Source organism: Schistocerca americana, chromosome 4 (genome assembly GCF_021461395.2).
Source record: "Schistocerca americana isolate TAMUIC-IGC-003095 chromosome 4, iqSchAmer2.1, whole genome shotgun sequence".
NCBI classification, from domain to species: domain Eukaryota; kingdom Metazoa; phylum Arthropoda; class Insecta; order Orthoptera; family Acrididae; genus Schistocerca; species Schistocerca americana.
In genome coordinates this window covers 553,767,323-553,775,806 of record NC_060122.1, presented here as the reverse complement: position 1 = coordinate 553,775,806, position 8,484 = coordinate 553,767,323, and positions in this window count along the sequence as shown.

Here is an 8,484-nt window from a genome sequence, read left to right as displayed (position 1 = left end):
TTGTGTCAATGTAAACTGTAATATCTTTAGTACTATATAATTACCTTCGAGTTTACTTTAAATAGCCTCCCCAATACAATCACAGCAGCAGCTGTCACTGGTGCATCATTATCGCAAAGTTGTTTGAGAAACATAATGTTGGTTAATGTTCATCAGCAAAATCTTATCCATTCTGTCGATATTCCGTCTCTTTTCAGGGGCAGTAAACGCGAGGACAGGAGAACAAAATGGTCAGGTGCGAGTAGAACACGCGTTCTGAGGTGTTTCGTGAAAACCTAAGTAAGTACATATTTACAAATCATCCACCCTGGGAATCGACAATTTCAACGATTTTTGCCTGTTTTCCATAGATACTGGCAAGACATGGGTCCCGGGAATTCCAAGACCGTATCAAATCTCAACAGTACTACAGTAGTTCCGCGGACTAGCCCGGTCGTAAAAAAAAGGGGGGAGGGTCAGGGGACTCCAGCTTATATATGTAGGTATATAATATTTAAATAAACTATTTTTATTTACTTACTAAAACATGACTGCAACTTACACTTTATGTTTGCACTCTATAATCATTCTCTGTTATGCTTATGACGGAAAAGATATTTCATATGGGATATAATTACAATTTAACAATTTTGAGAGTTTTTTATTTTACTTGTACTGTGAAATTTTGCTTCTTGCCAAATTTCACGATACTACGTCAACGGAATGTGCACTTTACTCCGGTCAAATGGTGATCAAAAAGGCCAAATAGCGGAAACTTTTGCAGTAATTTTCTGAGAAGCTTGTTGTATGTTTTCGAGGGTTCTGAAGCCGAATTTTCAAAGTCCCACCAAAATTTCGGCTCGGTAATGGGTCAAAAATGGAAAAGATCTCGAAAAACTGGACGTCATTTGATTTCTCACATTTCTGAAACGACACAATTTTCGGCAAAGGTGACTATTTATGAAAATAGAGAGGATCAAATTTCCCATAAAATATACGTCGGTACTTTTTTTGTCTGACCTACATCATGGTGTGTAGCGCATGTTGAAGATGGCGTGATTTCAAAGCTGAGAAGACGGGCCATCTAATACCTCACACGCCCCCTCCCCACCCCCTTTTCACACGCAACCCCATGCTCTACCGTTATTTGTTGCACACTCACTGCCGATTTCCGTCCTCCAGTAATATGACGATGTTACTGGAGTAGTTGGTAGTTGGTACTTGCCTCGGTGGACGCGTAAGATGTTTGCGAGGTGCCAATGACCTACCCCTCTTGACAGGGGGATGACTGGTCCTTGTGCGCCGGCAGTTGTTCAGGAGCTCGTCCTCTAGCAGCTCGCCTCTGAATTGCTTCAATGACTTCTTTCAGTTCGACCTGGTGCGGATCCCAAATACTCGAGTAGTACTCAAGAGTAGGTGGCACTAGCGTCCTATATGCGGTCTCCTTTACAGTTAATCACACTTTCCTAAAACTTTCCCAATAAACCGAAGTCGACCAATCGCCTACCCTACTACAATCCTCACACGCTCATTCCATTTCATAACGCACCACAGCGTTACCCCAAATGTTTAAACGACGTGACTGTGTCAAGCAGGACACTGCTAACGCTGTAGCCGAACATTACGGGTTTGTTTTCCCTACTCATCAGCATTAACTTATATTTTTCTATATTGAGAGACAACTGCCATTCGTCACACTAACTACAAACTTTGTTTTGGGGCACTTTGTATCAACCTACAGTCACTTATCTTCGACACCTTCCTGTACATCACAGCGTCATCAGCGATCAACCGCAGATTACTGCATACCAAGCCTGCCAGATCATTTATGTATATGTAAAATAGCAACGGTCCTGTCACACTTCCCTGGGGCTCTCCTGATGTTACCCCTGTCTGCGACGAACACTGGCCGTCGAGGACAACATCCTGGGTTCTGTTACTTAAGAACTCTTCATACCAGTCACATATCTGGGAGCGTATTCCCTATGCACGTACCATCGTTAACAGTCTGCAGTGTGGTACCGTGTCGAAAGTTTTTCGGAAATAAGGAATCGGCCTGGTGCCCTTCACCCATTGTTCGCAGCATATAATATGAGAAAACAACAAATTTTTGGACAACGTAGTTGTGTGGAGAAAATAGCGATTAATTCAGTTATAATCATTTATTCTAAATGACAGACACAATACGCACTGATTATTTTGCCGCCAACCGGTTTCAACCCGCGATGGGGTCATCTTCAGGGCAGTTTACACCATTTGGTCGCTCGCTGGAGTCGTCACCCTGCCTGTGCACAGTCATCTATAATCATGCAGTGTTAGTCACTTACGTATTTTACCTAGACAAATGTATTTCCTGAATCATCCACCGGGTCTTCGATCATACCTGCGGCATCCTGTTCTGCTTTAATTATTTCCTTCCATGTCTTCTGAAATGCTCTCTACGCTTTCACTTACATCTCTCCGTCAGAGAACTTCAACTTAGTCTCGTTTTGTCCCACGTTTTCGTATACCATTTCTTCGTACACTCTTTATTCTCTTCAATCTCAGCCTCTTGTTCATCACTACTGGGTTATGGTTTGAGTCTATTCCCGCAGCCAGGTATACTTTTTAGTCCATCGTTGGATTTCTAGATCTATGTCCGACCATGATACTCTAGTATCTCGTAGACTTTATCAAATACAACTTCTTGTCTTATGATTCTGAAAGAGGGTGTTCGCTACAAAGCCCAGATTCTTCAGTATCTCTACCTTCACTTCCCTCTCCAGTAGTAGCGTTCCGGTTTCCTAAGACCGTTAAATTTTCATATCCCTTCAAGTATTGTATCACTTTTTCTATTTCCTCATACATTCTCTCTAGTTAATCATCATCAACCTCTGAAATGGGCATGTAAACCAATACAATGGTGGTTTATACTGACCTTTACTCATGGTCAGAAGAATAATTGCGTTACTGTTTTATAACGCACCCTGTTAGCCACCTTTCTGTTTCATAATGATGCCAACGTCTGTTACGTCATTCACTGATGTTGTTCTTATTACCCTCTAACCATCTGGCCAGCAATGTGTCATATCCATTTCAATTTACATATCCCCACCAATTTTATCTTTATCATGCTTATCTCTCTTTCTCATTCTCCTGTTTCCGTAAAAAGTTCCGATACTAGCCTCATTCATTCTCCTCCTGATAACAATCTTCACGGCAGCCTCCGTCTTTACAGAAGGAATGATCATCATGAGATTATTTGTGGAAGACAGCATGTCATGCGGATACACTTTATGTGTCTTTATTACTGTGCCTTCCGTTGCCTTCTGCATGCTTATCCGTTTATCACAGCTGATTCTTCCACCTACAGATGTAATTTCTCACTCAAATGGCAAAAAAGGCGTCATGAAGTAACATTTCTACGCTCCCTTAAGACAAGGCCTTTAGCACAATAAAGAGTCTCCTTATGGCGGAATGCTTCGAACGCAACGATAGTAATGTCTTCGACAAATTTTATTATCGAAACCCTTTACTCCGAATGTTAATCTCACTTCCCATACCTTTCTTTTATTTCTTTCACTGGTTCTTCAATATGCAGTTTGAAAGCAGAGGAGAAAGACTACATCCCTGCCTTACACGCATTTCAATCCGAGCACATCCCTCTTCGCCTTTCGGTCTTACTGTTTTCTCTTTGTTTCCCCATAGCACTTACACATGTTCCTGGGGTTTGTTGAACAATTTACTAAATCCTTCTGTCGTCGATGGGTTGAAATATTTTATCACTTATCTACGCTTACCTCTATGTTACCAACTATTGTCTGTCCAGAGTCTGTGATTATCCATGGTAGGTATGTCCATTCCTGCTCTAGTAAACTACCTATTGTAATATTCATCACCGCAGCATCTACAACGCCAGAGAACTTCAAACACACATCATCATTCCCCAGTGCTGAAGCACTGTTCCTTTGTCTTCCCTTAAATTTCAACCTACTCTCTAACATTACTGAATCACGTTCTGAGTTTTTATCTGCGTCAAGTTACACCGTGCAATCCAATAAGTACTTTCTGAATTTCTGTTTCATCGTGGTGTAAACCAGGAGGTATCTTCTTAGAGAAAACATCTGTGATTGACAGAAAATTTGAAAGTGTTTATTTACTTGGCACAATCATGCTTTCTGGAAGCTCCTTCCACGCCTTTATCTTGTTCCTACAACAAAAATCCACTGCGTAAAATATTGGCTCTGTCAAAGAACAGCAAGGAGACCCACAACGACCATGCAGTTCTGATGTTTTTGTCCAGAAGATCGTTTATTTTATACTGTTTTATCACGTATTTTATAAACAATAGCTTGCAGACACTGGTAGTGGAAACTGATATGAGGTTTTATTAATTTAACTAACTTGTGATCTTTATTTACAGTAGCTTAGGAGTTAATAGTGCTAAGTTAACATGAAAAATTCCAAATATCCTCCATACGAATTTTGTTAAGCGGTTTTCATAAATATTGTTAGATAAACACATATGATTATGCAGGTAGTACGAAGGGAATTCAGAGATACGCATTTCCTAGACTTAAAAACTGCATAATCTTCTTTCGGTAATTTATTAAAAATGAAGAACACATTTTAAGTTCCTCCTGTAGGCGTTTCCTGTCAAGAAATTAGAGCCACATTACCCTCAAACGAGAAAGCCTTAAACTTTTTCTTCACCATTTTAATAGTCGTAAAGCGTACAACAAAGGAAAGAACAGGATTAATATTTTTTTAAAAAAAAACGGCATTTTTTGGTAAATTCGCAGTAATTTGTGCTAGAAGAACTGACAACGGCTTTGATAATTCATTCCAGCTCTACAGTGACTGGAAAAGTTTACAGAACTATTTCATTAAAATTACAAAGTATACACACGATTTTATGGAAATTATGGACTATGTCTTTGATATAACTCGTGAAGATGCTTTGAAACTGTGAACAGAGATAAAGATAAGAATATTAATGATTCAATGCCAAAAAGAATGACCGATCTCCATGTTTGGTGTAACACAAAGTGGAACAACGATTTGCCACTCGTCAGCTGGGTGCATCAAAAACAAGTGATTCTACATCAACCACCGAAAGTAGTGTAGCTTGGGTTACCAGAAACATACGTCTGTCATCTTTCACCAAAGATCATCAACGACAATAACTGTAGCAACAGAATGAAGGCCTTTGTGACTGGATGAAGCTGTTACTAGTAAACCTCTCGGGGTATAAGGTCGCGGTTCACGAAACTCTTCTGTTCCTAGCGTTTCGTCTAGAACTACGGTGGACATCTTCAGAGGCGTTGCTCCATTGAGTCTTGGCGACTTTTGGCAAGCGTCAACGGAGGAGCAGCGCCTCTGAAGATGTCCAGCGCAGCTCTGGACGAAACGTCAGGAATAGAAGAGTTTCGTTGACTACGGGCTTGTACCCGAAAAGGTTTACCAGCAGCAAGTGCAGCAACAGTTTACGCAAGTCACTGTATTTGCACAACTGTCTCTTTCAGATTGACGGGTGCATGATCTGTGATAGAAATGGGGTTTAAATATTCGTGACCACTGTAGTTGCTATCAACAAAAGTTGTGCGTAAAAAGGTGTTTGTTCCTATAAGTTTCGAATGCATTATAAAAAAAAAAATAGTTTTCTTAATTTTTTTAATTTTCAAGAAATTTTAGATAGTACCTTATGGCACATTTGATTCAGAATGCCTTATAAGTGCTGCTGTGGCTTTAAAGTACACTGTAAATTCTTTTCAGATTAATAAAAGAAGTGTTGGAGTAGATCAACAATACCTCTTTTGTCCGGAATTAATGGATGTGTGTACTACTTTGCAACTTAACGGTCTTTAATTGTCATTTAACAGTTGTTTGACTGTATAGAAATTTTACACAGGCATTTTTTGTTGTTGATTGGAAGAGCATTAGCGGTGAAGGGAAAGCAAAATTTTACCCGTCGTAAAATTACCAGTGATTATGCCAGTAAACAAACTTTTCCACACTCCTCGAGTGGTTTTTATTTTTTATTTTTTTTCAATTTTACTCGGCGGGCATTTTCTAGAAAGACCTGTACGAAACACTGACCTATCTTTTCATCGTTGAACTGGTAGTCAAGTTTCATCATAAGTTGTGGTAATAAATACTGATGAGCTGTCAGGATAGAAGTTTTCTAGCTGTTACTGGCAGCGTTTAACATGGAAAACGTTTTGCCTGGGAACTTGAAGGCTCCAGCTATTTTTAAGCAAATATTGCCACGTATAAACCGTTGCCGATCCGTTCGCAAGTGTACATCTGAATCATTGATAGACGTACTGGGCATCAACTAACATCTTCTTCTGGACTCTAATCTTGTTTCCTCTCCATCATCTACGGACGCCTTTCCTCTTCAAAAAGTTTCGCTCGCACCTGAATCAATTAGTGTACTGACCATATTTAACCAAAATATTGGTGGATTAACGAAAAAAGTAGATTCTCAGAAAAGTAAAGTAAAAAACAATGTTACCATTTTCCACCAAAATATTCCGGGATTGAAGAATAAAGTAGATGAATTCCTGGTTTGTTTAGATGACATTGAATCTAATAATGTAATAGATATACTATGCCTGTCTGAGCATCACATTGTGTGTGATATGGAAAAGGTAAATATCAGTGGTTATAAACTAGCTGCACATATGAGTAGAGAGAATAAGGTGGGAGGAGGAGTTGCCACATATGTCGAAAGTTATCACTGTGTAGAAAGCTTAGATACAAAAAAGTTTTGTCTAGAGAAACCTATAGAAGCATGTGCCTGCCAACTTAAACTGAAGGAGGGCTCTTTTATAATTATAACAGTATATAGGTCCCCTTCAGGAAATTTTCATTTATTCCTGGAAAACTTGGATGCCTTGTTGTGCTATCTGTCAGATAGGGGAAAGCAATTATTATTTGTGGGGACTTCAATGATGATTCATTGAAATAGTGTAATAGGAAGAATGACCTGGAAGTCTTGCTCGGTTCTTTCAATTTCACCTCTGTCATTAATTTTCCTACTTGGGTAGTAAAGGACAGCAGCACATTGATAGATAACACTTTTATAGACCAAGATAGGTTTAAAAACATAAATTCTTGTCCTGTTGAGAATGGGCATTCTGATCATGATGCTCAGCTAGTTACAGTATATGACATAGCTCCATTCAGTAATTCAAAACTACCCTCCGAAAACTACCTCCCAAAGTTGTGTGTCCAATTAATGACTCAATAATTAGAAATTTCAGAGAAAATCTTCAGCAGTTAGATTGGGATGAGGTGTACAAGAAATCCGATGCTAATTTAAAATATAACTTATTTCATGATACACTTGTAAGAGAATTTGAAAACTGTTTCCCCAAGAAAGTAGTTAAATCTAATTATAAGAAACTATGCAAAAAACCTTGGCTTACTAAAGGAATAAAAATATCTTGTAACCACAAAAGCGAACTGTATCTAACAACAAGAAAGAGTAATGACCCAGAAACAGCCAAATATTATAAAAACTACTGTTCTACATTAAGAAAGGTTACTAAAAAGTCCAGAAGCATGTGCATCATGTCTGAGATTAATACCTCTGATTAAAAAAATCAAAACAATTTGGAATATTATTACACGGGAGACAGGACAACCAAGAGTACAGGATGACGGCATCACCATCAAAGCAAATGGACACTTGATAAACAACAAGCCGGAAGTCGAAAACATTTTGAATAATCATTTTTTAAATGTAGAGAAAACAGGATCTACATGTTCATTGGAAGAAGCAAGGCAGTTAATGGAAGAGGCCTTACCCACATCATTTGATACAATTGAAATTTCACCCACCTCTCCATCTGAAATTAGGAAGATAATAAACTCTCTCAAGAATAAAAGCTCACATGGGATTCATGGCATTTCCAGCAGAATAATAAAAGCTTGTTCCCAAGAAATAAGTGGGATTCTTAGCCACATATGTAATAGCTCTCTGAAGCAGGGTATTTTTCCAGATAGACTGAAGTATTCCATTGTTATACCACTGCATAAAAAAGGGGATACGTCTGATGGCAACAACTACCGCCCAATCTCTCTTCTGACTGCCTTATCCAAAATTCTTGAAAAAGTAATGTATTGTAGAGTAGCTTCACACCTTTGTAAAAATAAAGTTTTCACAAAATGTCAGTTTGGTTTCGAGAAGGGTTTTTCAATGGAAAATGCTCTATGTACTTTCACTAATGAAGTATTAAATGCTCTGAGTAACCAGAAGTCACCCGTTGGGATTTTTTGTGATCTATCAAAGGCTTTTGATTGTGTAAATCATGGAATACTTCTAGATAAGCTAAAGTACTGTGGTATGAATGGGACAGTGCATTTTTAAATTCTGGTGTGCATTGCGCTCTCAAAACGTTCTGAATATATTCCCAACTGAGGTACAGTAAAGTTGTTCACCTCTGTTCTTCCAGCTTATTTCCATCAATACGCGTCACATTAGCACACGTAATGTTATATGGGAAAATTACGCTACCG